Source organism: Citrus clementina, unplaced genomic scaffold, assembly GCF_000493195.1.
Source record: "Citrus clementina cultivar Clemenules unplaced genomic scaffold, Citrus_clementina_v1.0 scaffold_9, whole genome shotgun sequence".
NCBI lineage: Eukaryota > Viridiplantae > Streptophyta > Magnoliopsida > Sapindales > Rutaceae > Citrus > Citrus x clementina.
In genome coordinates, this window is record NW_006261964.1 from 4,342,565 (window position 1) to 4,358,228 (window position 15,664).

The 15,664-nt window shown below is 35.4% G+C and overlaps 2 pseudogenes; both read right to left on the reverse strand.

Moving 5' to 3' along the window:
* Nucleotides 1-4,084: 4,084 nt before the first annotated feature.
* LOC18032412 lies at nucleotides 4,085-7,417 on the reverse strand (annotated as a pseudogene).
* A 737-nt stretch (nucleotides 7,418-8,154) lies between these two features.
* Nucleotides 8,155-14,764, reverse strand: LOC18031933 (annotated as a pseudogene).
* Nucleotides 14,765-15,664: the final 900 nt, after the last annotated feature.

The following is a 15,664-nucleotide window of genomic DNA, read 5'->3' on the forward strand; positions in this document are numbered from 1 at the left end:
AAACGCATTATTGTTATAGAGGTGAAAATTATGTGTTTTGGCCCTTAAAAGGCAAGTCCGAATCCCAAATTTCAGCCATTTCCGCAACATAGCTAAAACAAATAAAATGGGTATTTCTTATAAAATGGCCAACTTGCTGGCATTATTTGGCACAAAAACCTTTCCCATTTGTTTTTCTGGTTGATTTTACAATTTATTTTTTTGGGGGGGGGGGAAATTCTCACAATCATTGTTGTGGGTCATCTGTATTCCATTATCCACTTTAAGTATAAATTTCCATAATACATCCCTATTATTTCTGTAGCCTAATCCTAGTTTACTCTTCCAATCCAAGTGGGTAGGGTCCGTTACAAAACGTCCTAAAAACAATAAAGGCTTGTAGGGTCCTTCACTTTTTGCCTTTTTCGCATTTCTTATTTCTTATATAGCATCATAGGTAGCCTATTGTCAAAAATTTCAAACTTCCGTCACACATCTCAATTTATTTATATATATATATATAAAAAAGAGAGGAATGTAATGTAACATGATAATTAGATATGCAACCAAAAAATTTAACAAGTACAAATGTTGCATCTGTTTTTAACAATGAACATCCTTTTTGAAACGACTTACGGACCACAATATAAATATCAATTTTTAATTAAAAAATTCAATTAACAAAAAATATCATTTGTATTATGAATACGAGCGATAAGATTGATAGTGGGGTCTATTTACAAAGCAAGATAATAAAAGCAAAGTTTGAAAATAATAATAAGCTTTACGAAAGCAACACCCCACCTACTATTCTCTCTCTCTCTTTGATTGCCTTGCTTGTGGGGTGCGGTGTGGTGGTGTTGTGAGGCGTAATTTGATTTTACCGAGTTTGCCTACACCACACGAAACCAGAAAATCAGAATCCTACAACACCCACAGGCCACGCTATTCATGATTTTATTGGATCTTTAGGATTTATTGGGAGCAGCAGGCCTCACGGTAGGAGCTGGTGGGCCTCCACATGTCAGCTAAAGATTCTTTCGATCTATGATTTTTGTGCCTTTTTCCCATTTTTCGAAAGGCTCGACTACTCATGAAAGTACCAATCACCAATCAGATTAATCATGGAAACTGTGAGGGAGCTCAGCAAAAGTTACCCTGTTATCCAATCACATCTTGACATCTCTGTTAGTTTTTTTTTTTTGGCCTTTTCTTCCTTCTATCGTCATCTTGTGACACGCACCAAATTAAAAGATAACAAAAATTTAAGCCGTGAACTAATCAGGCGATGACTTAAGTTTAAGAGAATTGCCTTTTGGATATGAAGTAACATAACTTTAAAAAAAAAAAAAAAATTGTGCCCTAGTTTTTAGAAATTATTTTGGGGTCACTGATCAATCCTCCTTAGCTTTCGTTTCTCGAAGAGCTTTTGTCATTTAGGCATCAAATGTGTTGCAGGGCAGCCATAAAATTCAACTGAACAAATGAACGTGGAAATACAAAAATACAATATAATGCCAATGGCGAGACCGAGTCCTGAGACCTGAGTAAATAACACTTAAATGTAACTATGAAGAAAATGGCTAAAATCCCTATTAATGCATCGATACAATGACAGCTTGCGAATCTTTTCTTGGAATGTATTCACTCAAAACATCACAAAGTTTCAGAACATTATTAACTTAAAACCATCATTCAGCTGCCCACTGACTCGGATTAATATAAGATGCCCTCCATTTACTGCTCCATTCTTGGATTTCTGCTACTCGCGTAGCTTCAGAAATGCCAGAGACGATCATGGATCATACTGCCACCATTAAATGAATCTTTCTGATAACTCTGAACTTACGTTAAATGAAAATGACGATGCAGCAAAGTAAAAATTTCACATCATCTAATTACATATTTTTTGATGGTATTATAGCGGGGAGAATATCTTGTGCCTGAACAGAATATGCCGAAGGAAAAAGCTTTTGTTGTTTTATGCAGATTGGACTTCCACATCAGCAACCATTATGATTCTTGAACAAGTCTCCTTGCAAAAAGTTGCAGAAAAGATGCGTATTGAATTGAACATACACGTGTAATTCGCTTAGCAAGGTTGAATTGTTTATCTAATCCTCCAAATAGTCATAGAAGATTTGATATGTAATTGTTAATTGTTTGTTCTTGATCCATATCAGTCCCACAGGATCAATGTGTTGCAGGTATTCGATTATTTGGAAAAGAACATCGAGTCCCCTAAAGTTTGCTCTAATGTACAAACCTCTTAACATTTTAAAAATGAACACAAAACCTTCGTTCTACTAGTGACTTTTTTTTTTCTTCTTTTTTTTCTTTCTATTTGAGGACATCAATTAAATATTTACAGAGAAGCCATTCGCACGTCAAGCTAGAAGAGAGTCTATGTGTCCAACTTTGAAACGTCGAGGATCCACTTTTATACTGAGGCTAATTTTCCCTAGATAAGCATTATATTGATCATAATATTAGGTTTCTATAATTAGAAGAAAACTTGCAGTTTACTTTGATCTTGAACCTAAATTTTATCATGAATATATTTCGACGCTATAGGATCTTGCACAGAGAATTAATTTTTTTTAAAAAAATTAGAAGTATTATATTCCTCATGGAATCAAAAGAAGATTGGTTTTAAGCCTGCAAAAATAATTTTATGTTTAATGCAACGAATGCTTGAATGCTGACCATTGGCCACCCACCAAGAAAGGAAAAGAAGGAGTGGTTGTTGGCAAATTATTTTTCTTCCTCAAGGTCTGGTTCTATTGGATTTTAAGGAATCAAAATCAGATAGACTTGTTAAAATGAATATCAATTTTAAGCTATAAGAATCTTTTCAATTAACACTTCCTACCAAACTAATAATTATATTAAGAAGCAGAATTAAAGAAAATGAGCGGAGGCAATTTCTTGGTATCATTGAACTGAATGATTAGCTAATGATTACATCCTCGCAGCTTAATATACTATACAATTGATATATTAAGGTGGTTAAGACTGCAACCTAAATATGAATTAATTTCTTAGAAAATGCTGGGTAGAAAAAGAAGCAGCAGCTAAATGGTTGTCTTCAATAAAAATTTTGATTTGAAAATATAAAGGGATGTAAGAACTTTTCAATGACATTTTCCTGTGAGACAAACAGCTTCAGAACTGTTGTTAGATAAGAGTGCTTTAACTTATCAAAGGTCATGGCCATGTGGGTTGTCAGTCCTTTAGAAAGCAGATGTGCCAATCATTTGAAGCATGCTTCTCTGTGGGGGCAAACGTCCCGGATCCTGATCAAGGTGAATGTGAAGTTACATGCAATGCTCCAAAATGAAGCTCTAGCCTTACCATTTTCGGAACTAATCTTTAGACGATGCCTTCGTTCCCTCACTGGCCATTGCATATATTTTGCTCCGCTCTATCCCAAGCTTTGAAAAGCTATAACAAAAAATGTAGATTTAAGCCTTTAAAGCTCTCACAAATGGACCCGCACATTAAGCTCCCTCACTGGCCATTGCATATATTTTGCTCCGCTCTATCGCAAGCTTTGAAAAGCTATAACAAAAAATGTAGATTTAAGCCTTTAAAGCTCTCACAAATGGACCCGCACATTAAGCCCTCACAATGGAGTTATCCATTTCAATGGGCATGTCAAGGTAGCAATATTTGGACCACAGGCAAAAGAACAATTAAAATGCCCTTGTGGACCACATTAAAGAAAAATTAAAAGTGCTTCTCCCACCTCAACATTTCAACTTTTTTGCACCCCTCAAACCAGATTAGCAAACAAGGAATCAGAAAACTGTTTATCAGGATTCATACATACTGACTAAGATGCTTCCTCATCTATGAATTGTGGGAAAAGTTACAGGAAAAAACAAGAACCATAGAATGTGTTCATATTAGCAGAGCCAATAGTAACATAAATAATGTATCATCAAGGAACTAGCCTTATCTCTAAAGAAGACAGAAAACAGTAACAGATTCATCGAATTATTCTGCATATGATGAATATGTATAGCAGTATATTTAAAATAGAAGCTAGTTTCCAGTCCAATCAATAGATGTCAATTTAATAGAAAATATTGTGGCACTTGGATATAACTAACAAACTAAATGAGACCTTTGGTTTCAATAGATTCATTCTTTGTCATCCTCTGCACAAGGAGAGCCCAGCCGGACAGGTGCCTGTGTAGCAACCACATTTGAGGATCCATAAATGGACAAATCAATGCCTTGAGCCTTCTCTTTCTCTACCTGTTCTTTGATCCAAAAGTATGTGATCCTGAGCTCATCCTGTTCCAAAAAGATATGCATGAAATTAGTGAGTCAGATAATCATGAATAAATTTACAAGAATAGAAGCTTCTCATTGTGCCTTCTGTTTCATAGTAGGGGCCCAACCGAGCTCCTCATTTATTAGAGTGTCATCTGAATTTCGACCCCGCACGCCTTCTGGGCCAGGAATGGGATGGATAGGGAGTTTCTCATTCTCAAAGCTGAGAATAATCTCCGCCATCTCGTTTATGCTAACCATCTCATCACTTCCAATATTCAGAGGCTCTCGGAAGTCCGATTTTATCAATCTAAAACAATATTTATACTTAAGTAAATCGTAATTCAAATTTGTAGGAGCACCAGGCAACAATTCACCTCATATTTTCACGCATCACTTCACTTATTAAAAATCATACATTTGTAGTCCACAACTCAAATCTTCATATGCTTGTAGTCCAAAACATTTTGATATTATAATTTAGCAAAACGAATGGCTAGTGATGAACACTGTACCTCAGAACACCCTCTACACATTCATCAATGAATGTGAGAGACCGAGTTTGTTTTCCATCTCCCCACATCTCAAAATTATCAGTGGAAGTAACGGCCTTCCTACTGAATGCAGCAGGAGCTTTCTCTCCCACCTATAAGTGCACAAAATGCAAAATATAAGTCCAAAATTGGAAAAATTTATACTGCTCAATACCAACAAATAATGAACAGATTCTTGCCTTTCCATGTTCCGAAGGGTCCATAAATGTTACGGAAACGACCAATCGACACTCAAGTTCAAAGTCCTTGGTATAATGCTTGCATAACCCTTCTGTAGCTAGCTTCTCTAAACCATAAGCATCTTGAGGCTAAAAGGCAAGCCAAAGTGATCTTATAAACATGTGAAAAAAACAAACATAAAAAGTTTTGCATATAGAGTGATTTCTACTAGTCCAGAGTGGAAGCCTCCGCAGGCCAGGCTTCAGACTCCTTCACATCAGTATCCAATTGTTTAAATTCAGGGTAAATGCAAGCACTTGAGACAAAGAAAAATGTTAGACTGATGAAAACTTCTGCTAGGCACAAATATAAAGGGGCAGGGGCAGTTTAATAATTTTACTTATTCACTAATTAGTGCTCATGTATAAATAAGAGATTAAGGAGTTATTTAGGATTTATGCTTAAGTTTCATCTAGTATTAGGAGTAATTAAGAGTTTTAGGAGAGATTGATCTATCTCTCAAATTGTAGGTCAGGATTGTTCTTTCTTTTAGTTCAATCAATAAAAAAATCAGCTTTAATTCAGCCCTAAACCCTATAAAACAACCTGAAATTGACTACGAAAATGTTAATTAATATTTAAATATGGCTCCTGTATACAATACTAAATGTACGTAACATCAGTAATAAAGGGAATGCAAAGAAGATAGATCATTCAGGAAGAGTTTTATGTGCCAGTAATCTAACAGAGTAAACAATTTGTTCTAATATTATAGTGTCCTGTTTTGTACTGCGAATCTGCGATGCAAATTGATGAATAATACTCAACGGTAAATTCAAGCCATAAGACAGCCACAACTGTGATTAGCATATCATAGTTTTCAATTTAGTCTACAAACATTTATAAATGCACAGTATATTCATGGTAATGAACCTCATGACTCCATTCATCCTTGCAGCCTCAAGCATGTCGAAACTAATCGTAGTGTTTTTATACATAATAACTGAGTGATTGGATTGAATGAAGCCCATGCCTCCCATATCCGCAGCAAGATTGGACATATTATCAACTCCACTTGTCATCCTCAAACAGTTATCCATCACCCTGAGATCAACAAGATGGAATTCATGACAGAACATATCCTCCATCATATGCTCATTCTTGTTCCAGTCAGAGGCAATAATATAGAGTGCGTTTGGGATTAAAGTGCTGTAACTTTTAAGTTACAGTTGCTGTGAAAAAAAAGTTATAACTATGAAATAAAAGTTAGTAATATGTAGTAAATATAAATTTTAAATAATAATTTTAATAAAATTATTAAAGATATAATAGATTTTCCATGATACAAATGATAAATCATATCAACATAACTTCTAAAGTACAGCAACTAGTGTTTACCAAACATTTTATTGCTGTAGCTTAAAATTTACGGTTGTCTAATCTCAATCCCAAACACACCCATAATGTCTCTCACTCTTCAATCGCCTGGCAATGTTTGAGGGAATAAATCCCCCAACCCCAATACTTGAAATCCTGAGTTTCCCGGAAGGCCAGTGGGATTCTCTTTCAAGTTTATCATAGGTGCATTCTCCATATGATGTTCCCATTCTGCGGCATGCAAATTCATTAAGTATAATTAATCGTAACAAAGTAGTCAGCAGGAGTAATTGAATATCTAACAGTACATTTTCAACAATGCGTAGTACAAATAATTTCACCCATTGAAGCCACAAATTCCTACTCTTAGTACACTCTAAAGAACCAAAACCGTGGGGAAATGTTTACCATAATGAAGGCTTGATATTCTTTTCCTTCTCCCAATTTCAGAAACAGAAAAGCAAGCCTTTAATTTTATACGAAATTTGTGGTGAAGTATGCAATGAACTCGCTTCTAAGGGCTTTTGCTGAACAAATTCCTAACTGAATTCGATGTACAAGAACAAAGTAACCCTTAATAATTAACACTCTAAAAGGCCAATTGAACAACTAAAGTCTAGACTCTAAAACTAGCAAAATTGATTACTGATTTACTTCAAAGCCAATGAAAGCATCGTGCACTTATCAGAAAACTCAAGTGAACTCCACGAAACAAGACACTATCAGATTCTCAGAAATCAAATATATAGTTAAATAAATAAGCGTTCGAGGACTCATTCTCAACGACTAAAAGGATTTCTTATCAATTCAAAAGAGAACTTTAAATTTTATTAATCTATAAAAACAGAGGAGCAACCAATATGAACAAACAGAGCATACATAAAGGGTATCTAAAAACACCGTAAACTAATAAAATGAACACAACCCACCAAAGTTTCTAACGCAAATCACGAATTCTAGGTAATGAAATGCGTCAATTTTATAAGACACAGTTAATTGAATGCAAAAAGAGCAGTTCTTTTAAAGTTGAATCTGCAAAACGGACCTTGAAAGTTTGGCAAGTGTTTGATAAGATGATGTCAACGCTAACTAATAACAACAGATCTGAGTTCGGGTTCTTGTGAGCTTATAGCCACATCTATAAGTAGTTAGAGAGACCAATATGTTATTGTTATTTTCCTGAGCCTTTATATCTTTTTTATGATAATTTACTTAATTCTTATAATTCTATTAAACACTCAAATATTTGATCTGACGGGACGAATTAATACCTATTGATAATCTATGTACTCAAGGTTTTGAGATATTGATAGTCCGTGTACTCACATTTTGAGGTATTTTCTAGATTCATATGCTTTAACAAAAATCGAAATCCTATTTTCTTTAAGCATTTTTTTAAACCACATTTTCGGTAAGGATCCTATCACTAAACTAGATTGTAATGAAAAATTTAAGACCTTTGGTATGTGAGGGTAATGCATGAAGGACGTTTGTTTTATTATGCAACCCAACTTTACAACAGTATAAAAAAGAAAATGTTACAAAATGAATAATGTGCTTGAATCTTGAGTTGTTGGACCATTTCTATAAATTCTTGGGCTTGTTCTCATTTACAATATAAACCTTAACTTGAAAAGTTTGTGCCATTAAAAACAGAAACCCATATTATTTTGAAAATATATTTTGTTGTGACCACTTTCTCAGAATTAGTTATGTATACAGGGCTCCCACTGTTCCACATCTTTCCATGCTAATTTAACATAAAAAAGACTAGTAACAGACTGTCCCTTATGAAAGGGGACAATTAGAAATTAATTGGTGCAATATTTGGCACATGAACAGGAAAATCGTCAATTTCATCCGTCCAACGATTCTTCTCCTGTTCAGGTTTAATAGTGCTCAATGCACGCCACACAGCACTGCTTCACTTGAATCCTGAACCAAATCCAACCTGCCAAATCCTGTCACCTTTCCGAATTCTTCCTTTGGCCTCAGAGTAAGCCAGTTCATACCACGAAGAACTGCTTGAAGTATTCCCAAATCTGTAAAGAGTCATTGGCTCCATGTGCCATTCACTGAGTTGAACCTTCTTCTCCATCTCGTCTAACACTGCTTTCCCTCCCACATGGACACAAAAATGTTCAAAAGCCAATTTGAAATCGGGAACATACGGGTTGATCTTCATTTTAAAGATAGTTCTTGCTACTGAATTTTCCAGAAACAAGAGCTGCTTAGACGCTGGAAGAACTAACGGTTCGAATGCGGTGATATGTGTCTTAAGCACCTGCCCAGCGACAACTATGAGGTCTTTGGTGAATTTGATTCCGACTTTTTAAAACTCGTCCTCTTGTCGAGAGACACAATTGTAACTTTTGTCGTCGGCACATGGTGCGAAGGGTGTGTGTTAACTCATACTTTGAGCGGCCGCGATCAGACGATCGGTTGGAGAGGAGTATTGCAGCATCACCCTCGCGAAATAAGCCGTTTGCGAGAACCATCGATCTGTCATTGCCAGTATAAAAGCTTACAGCCATGATCTCCGCACTCACAACTAGAGCGTGGGAATTAGGTTGCACCTGTTACAATCACATTACAATATTGATTAGTGACTCCGTTTAAATAGGATAAATGTGCCTTTACTCCCTAGAGTTTGAGTCAGTTATCCAGTTAGTACTTGTTAAAATAACATTACAATATTATATTAATCAGTGACTCTGTTTAAATAGGATAAATGCACTTTTAGTCTTTAGAGTTTGAATCAATTATCTAGTTTGTGCTTGTATTTTAATTTTTTTTTCCCATGTTGTATACTTGTCTATATTAAAATTTATTGAATTTGTTAAGTCCATTATTTATAGAGTTGACATTTTATGGAAAATCTAGTTAAATTGGAAGTTTATTTATTGCATATCTTGTAATAGAGATTAATTTATTAATTCCCTAATTTAGTGAGATTCCAATTTATTAGGAATATTTATTTCCTAATTTAATTAGATGTCTATTTTAGCAATTCAATTAATGGTGGGATTCTATAATTAGCGCATGAGATCTATTTAGAGCAAGAAGTTGGTTCAAACAGGAAGTCATTAAATGTTCTAGATATTTCTTGGGAGACAAGCAAGGCAAGAAGATCATATTTATTGCTATTCAGATTCATAGGAGTTATAAGAGGAAAGAAACTCTTATTTGGAAAGAATTCAAGTCTTTTAAAACTTGCTATTTTGGTGAAATCCAAGTGCCTATATAAAGAGAGATATTTCACAATTGAAGACCTGAAACAAATTACTCCCCCTCTTTTGCCAAAAGATTACAGAAGAGAAGTAGTCTTGCATGCAATTTGGCCAAACGAGTAGAAAGATTAGCAATATCTTGCCCTTGTTTCAAAATGGTGGCCTCAAGATGGGCAAGATTAGGAGCACAAGAGGCAGATGGAGGAGAAGAACGAACAGAGGCTGCAACAAAAATAGGAAGATCACGAAGAATACTAGGAGGAGCTCCACTGGTGAGGGCGCGTGTGACAGCGACTCCATGGAAAATGATCCTAGTGAAGATAGTTTTCACTCTAGCCCTTCTCCTTTGACCCTAAGATCACCACCAATGCCGCCATTGTTCATGCTGCCATTACCGTGAAATACTAACTAGGCAACCCAAGAGGGGGGGTGAATTGAGATTTTAAAAATTATCCTAGGCAAACCACACAACAATTTAATCTAATGCCTTAATGAATTCGAAAACAATAAATTCAATAAAAGCACAATAATAAATGAGTAAGGGAAGAGAAAGCAAACTCAAGGATTTTTACGTGGTTCGGCAATCCCTGCCTATGTCCACGCCTCCAAGCACACTGGGCTTGAGGATTTCACTAAGCTAGCCTCCCAAGGCTTCAAACGCTTACAATTGACTTCCAAGGTGTCAATTGACCTTTACAACAAGAGATTATCCCCAATCTCTTAACCCAAGTGTATCCCAACGCTTACAATCTTTTAACTTGATTTTACAAAAAAGATTACAAATGAATCCCTCTCACACAATGTGTTTGATCTCAAGTGAAAGCTCAATGTGTGAATGAATGAGATGAATACAAAGATTTAAAGCTCAATGAAAGTTGTATTCTCAATATTTTGCTCAATGATGATCGTTGGAATTTTTTTTTGTTTGAATTGGATTTAGCATATTTATAGTTGGAGCTGAAAAACTAGCCATTATAGATTGTCTGCACGAAAACGGTTCGCCGTTAACCATTAACGGTTAACCGTTTAGGCTGGTCAAAGTTACCGTTGGTCCAGATTTCAAATAAACGGTTTGCCGTTTAGGGTTGCCCTTTCGCCGTTAACTTCCAGAGACCTGCAAGATGAGCATTTGTTATCCATTTACACTAAACGATTAAGGACTTGCATGAAGTAACGTTTCTGGATATTATCGGTTAACCGTTGGAAATAAACGGTTAGCCGTTTGTCTCTAGTAACCTGCAAAATGAACATCAGTTAATCCGTTTCATTTAGCGGTTAGGGGATTGCATAAAGTGGCTTCTCTGGGTATTATCGGTTGACCGTTTAATAATAAACGGTTTGCCGTTTGGCCCCAGTAACCTGCACAACAATTCAGCCTTATCAGTTTTCGTTAATCAATGCCAGAGGAGGACAAACGTCAATTCTAGACGTTATCGGTTAACCGTTTAAAATAAACGGTTCACCGTTAGGTTCCAGTAGCTTTCCCATCTTGGGTGTTTTCCGTTAAGCATAAACGGTTAGAGCTTAGGTAATATGTTGCTCTCTGGTGCTAATCGGTTAACCGTTTAAAATAAAACGGTTTACCGTTAATTTTCAGTAACCTCCCTATCTTTTGTGTTTTCCGTTTTTCATAAACGGTTAGAGGTTTAGGAAATGTGTTACTCTCTGCCTTTAATCGGTTAACCGTTTAAAATAAACGGTTCACCGTTTATGACCAGAATTGCAATTTTAAACAAGTTTTTGCAGAGAATTTCTTTCTAATTTGAAAATCCATCTTTTATGAAGAAATAAGGCAATGATTAAAAGGGTTTTCGTTTATTCAGAAATAGCTCCAATATTTTTGTCAAAATACATTTAAAATTTGTTATCATCAAAATCAATATTATTAACATATTTATGTTAACATACCGACCACCAGCTGCCGTCACACGTGCCCTCACGCGCCGTCACCAGTGGAGCTCCTCCTAGTACTCTTCATGATCTTCCTACTTTTGTTGCAGCTTCTGTTCGCTCTTCTCCTCCATCTGCCTTTTTTGCTCCTAATCTTGCCCATCCTGAGGCCACCATTTTGAAATAAGGGCAAGATATTGCTAATCTTTCTACTCGTTTGGCCAAATTGCATGCAAAACTACTTCCCTTTTGTAATCTTTTGGGAAAAGAGGGGGAGTAATTTGTTTCAAGTCTTCAATTGCTCAATGCAATGAGTTAGGGGGCGTAGTATTTTCCATTATAGGGAGAGATTTTATTCAAGAATTTTTAATTTTTGGATTCTAGTTCTTAGGGGGAGTTTATATTTTTATTGCTCTTAATTTTCTGCTTAATGTTGTCTTTCCATTTATTGGTCAATAAAATTAACATTTTATTTTAATTCTTACCTTGGTTTATTTACATGAACTAACATGCTAATTATCAATTATTTTGGTTAGTTCCTTGTTGTTCTTTATACTTGTCCATGTTCATATCGTAGCGCCAAAGTTCATGGAAGACTTGTGTTGGATTGCTTTTGCCACAAGAATGCCAAAGGGGGAGATTGTTAAGTCCATTATTTATAGAGTTTGCATTTTATGGCAAGTCTAGTTAAATTGGAAGTTTATTTATTGCATATCTTGTAATAGAGATTAATTTATTAATTCCCTAATTTAGTGAGATTCCAATTTATTAGAAATATTTGTTTTCTAATTTAATTAGATGTCTATTTTAGCAATTCAATTAATGGTGGATTCTATAATTGGCGCATGAGATCTATTTAGAGCAAGAAGTTGGTTCAAACAGTAAGTCATTAAATGTTCTAGATATTTCTTGGGAGACAAGCAAGGCAAGAAGATCATATTTATTCATATTCAGATTCATAGGAATTATAAGAGGAAAGAAACTCTTATTTAAAAAGAATTCAAGTCTTTTAAGACTTGCTATTTTGGTGAAACCACAATGCCTATATAAAGAGAGGTATTTCACAATTGAAGGGTGAACGTACAACACAGAGCATAAAGCAGAGAAGCAAAATTCGGCCTCCTCCTTAAGAGAATCCGGATTTGGCGCATAATACTGCGTTGATTTGTTATCTTCTTTTCATCTCTGTGGAGAGTCTATGTGGATCTTGGATCACTAGCCATTGAAGAATTGAAGAATTGCTATTAATCACTTTGTGAAGTGCCTTGAGGATCGTGGATCAAGATGGGTAGCAATTATTCAAGAGAAGCATATTCATTCTAAGGTTGAGTAAACCGTATGGTGATAAACTGTAAGTGAGAGTCTTAAGTTTGGTAAATCCATAAGTTGTAACATCTCAACTTAGTGAATTGCTTTTCATCTGGGTGTGGCCTCGTGGATATAAAATTTATTAATTCGAACCACGTAAAAATCTATATGTCATTTATTTTCTGCATTTTATTGTGTTTTTAGAAAATTAATATTTTTTATACGGATGAACAGTAACCATAAACAGTAAAACGTAAACAGTAAAACGTAAACAGTAACTATGAACAGTTGTTATAAATAGTAATGGTGAACAGTAACATTGAACAATACTTCCAAAAAAATTAATTAAGTAATTAATTAATTTATTTTTATTGCCTACATCTATTTTCGATATATCTAAATTCCTTTCAGAATTATTCATGTCAATATTGGCTGCATCTAGAAGCTTTGAATTTGAATAAACAAGATTGGTGGCGCACGGCTTTGAAGATTGAAAATGGGCCGAAATGCTTGAAGAGGAAAATGGAAAAAGAAATGTTTGAAGAAGAAAATAAGGAACACGGTTTTGACTTTTTTGGCCATCATTTTGCTATAAATAGAAGTGCAAATGAAGAGCTTAAGTATTCCATTCTGAGAGCAATTTAGCAGTTGAGAGAGAGTTTAGAGAGCTTGAATTTATAAGCTCTTGTTATAGTGATTTAGAGAGTTTGGGAATATTGGGGTTTTGGGAAGTGAGCTAAAATACTAAAATACTTGTAACTCCTTTTCACTAGTAAAATATTTTCTTCTGTCTTCGCCCGTGGATGTAGGCTAAAAGCCGAACCACGTAATTTCTGGTGTCCTCTAGTATGCTTGTACTTTATTTTCTTCCAATTTTATTTTAGTTGCGTGTCTGCTTCACCCCCCAATTACCTAACAATTCACTATTGCACGTCAAATCTAATCAAAATTTTGAGTTTTAAATAAATTTTTAAAATATAAATCCCAAGTACTAAAATCGGCACTGAATCTAAATTCAAAGAGTAAGGTCAGGGAATAATAGCATAAGACAAGTGGCGATAAACCTGTAAAAGCCTTTTGGCGAGGTCTATAGAAATAGGTCCAGTGCTGCAACCCATACAACCAAGATTAAAGCTCAAAATGCTGCTTCTAAGGTTGAAGCTATTGACAATCAGGGGCGGACGCCATGTATGACCAAAGGGTGCCATGGCCCCCCCTGAATTTTAAAATATTTTGAGATTTTTAAATAAAATATGAATAATTTACACACTGACCCCTATACAATTAAGTTTGGCCCCCCCCTTAAATTTATAAGTTTAAATTTGGCCCCCCTTAAATTTCTTCCTGAGGTCCGCCCCTGTTGACAATCATGGCTGACAAAGATGGTATTGGATTGAACCCACTGCCATTGACTACAAGAACCCCAATATCTCTAGGCTTCAACCCTGTTTTGGCCAACAGCTCCTCGATTAATCTAACTAATGCGCCCTCTATCTCCTTCCTAGCTTCCCCTATAGATACCTTTTCCTTAAAGTTGTCCAACATGACTTTCGGGACACATGACTTTCCCCCAATCCCTGATCTCTCCAGTATTCTCTTTAGAAAGGTTAAAGTTTCTTTTGCACATAACGCGGATTGTTCAGTCAATTGCAGTTAACGTTCAGCACTGCACATTTGAGACGGGTCGGGCTTCTAACATGCAAAGTCCACCAAGTAAACTCTTCTTGGCCGACTCATTCGGTAAATGGTTGATACAAGAACAATGGAAACGGAAGATAAAGCAAGTGTCACAAAATTGATTCGGATAATAAGGTCACTCCGCAGCTGATAGAAACCATCAGCTGTTAAAGTTGAAAGATGAGTTACGGCAATGCAAAGGAATCGAACTAGCAAGAGATAAAGGGAGTTAGAGATAAAATAGTGGAGACCGAGTTTAATGTGTTTGAGTTTCACGGATCGGACGAAATTGGGAAGATGATTTTTCATTCTTCCGGGGAAATAATGAAAGAAAGTGGGTTCTTTTTGCAAGTTTCTTGTGCTTTCATTGGCCGCTGCCGTTGCTTTTAGCTGGTTGCAAATGCAAGAAGAGGGAATGAGGCCTGTAAATTACATGCGGCGCTGAAGGGAATTTAAAGGCAGGCTGAATCCGCAAAGTTGGAGGCTTTAGGCGAGAAATTATTGAATCCGTAGAAATATATAGTAGTCTAGGGGGGAAAAGAAAAAGAAAAAGTAAAAGAAAAAAAAGCCTTTTATAATAATATAAACCCAAGACAAAAAAGGGAAAACAAAAATGTCTTCATTCTACACTAGCTTAGTAACAGATTGTGCGCTTCCTTGTGGACGTGATAAGTCACATTAAGATAATTTTCTGGTAGGATATGCCTGGATTTCATTTCCCGCCCAAGGCCCAACTGCCTGAACATTTTGTTAATAATCCTTTGAATCAGTGGCGGACTTACTTCCCGAAAAATTTCACCAGACCTCTTAAACTTTTATGATTCTTTTATATAATTAATTCTCTCAGTATGTCTGTAAATCAATCTCTGCTAAAATAACTGATGACCTTTTTTTTTTTTTAGTCATGTTATTCTTGAAAATGCGTTGAGACTTAAAACCTAGTAGTAAAAGAATAATTATCATTTTAATTGGAGTGAGAGACTTATTTTACTATATATATATATATATATATATATATATATATATATTAACGAGGTTATGTTGCCTTATTTGACTTACATATTTTTTAAACTCTTTTACATGTGCCGACATCTAGATAAAAGTATTCAATAAATGTATAATTTAGTTCGGGAGAATCCAAGATCTTGGGTTTGACCCTACTTTGCATAAATTCTTACTTAGGAATGGCAATTGGTGACCCGATTACTG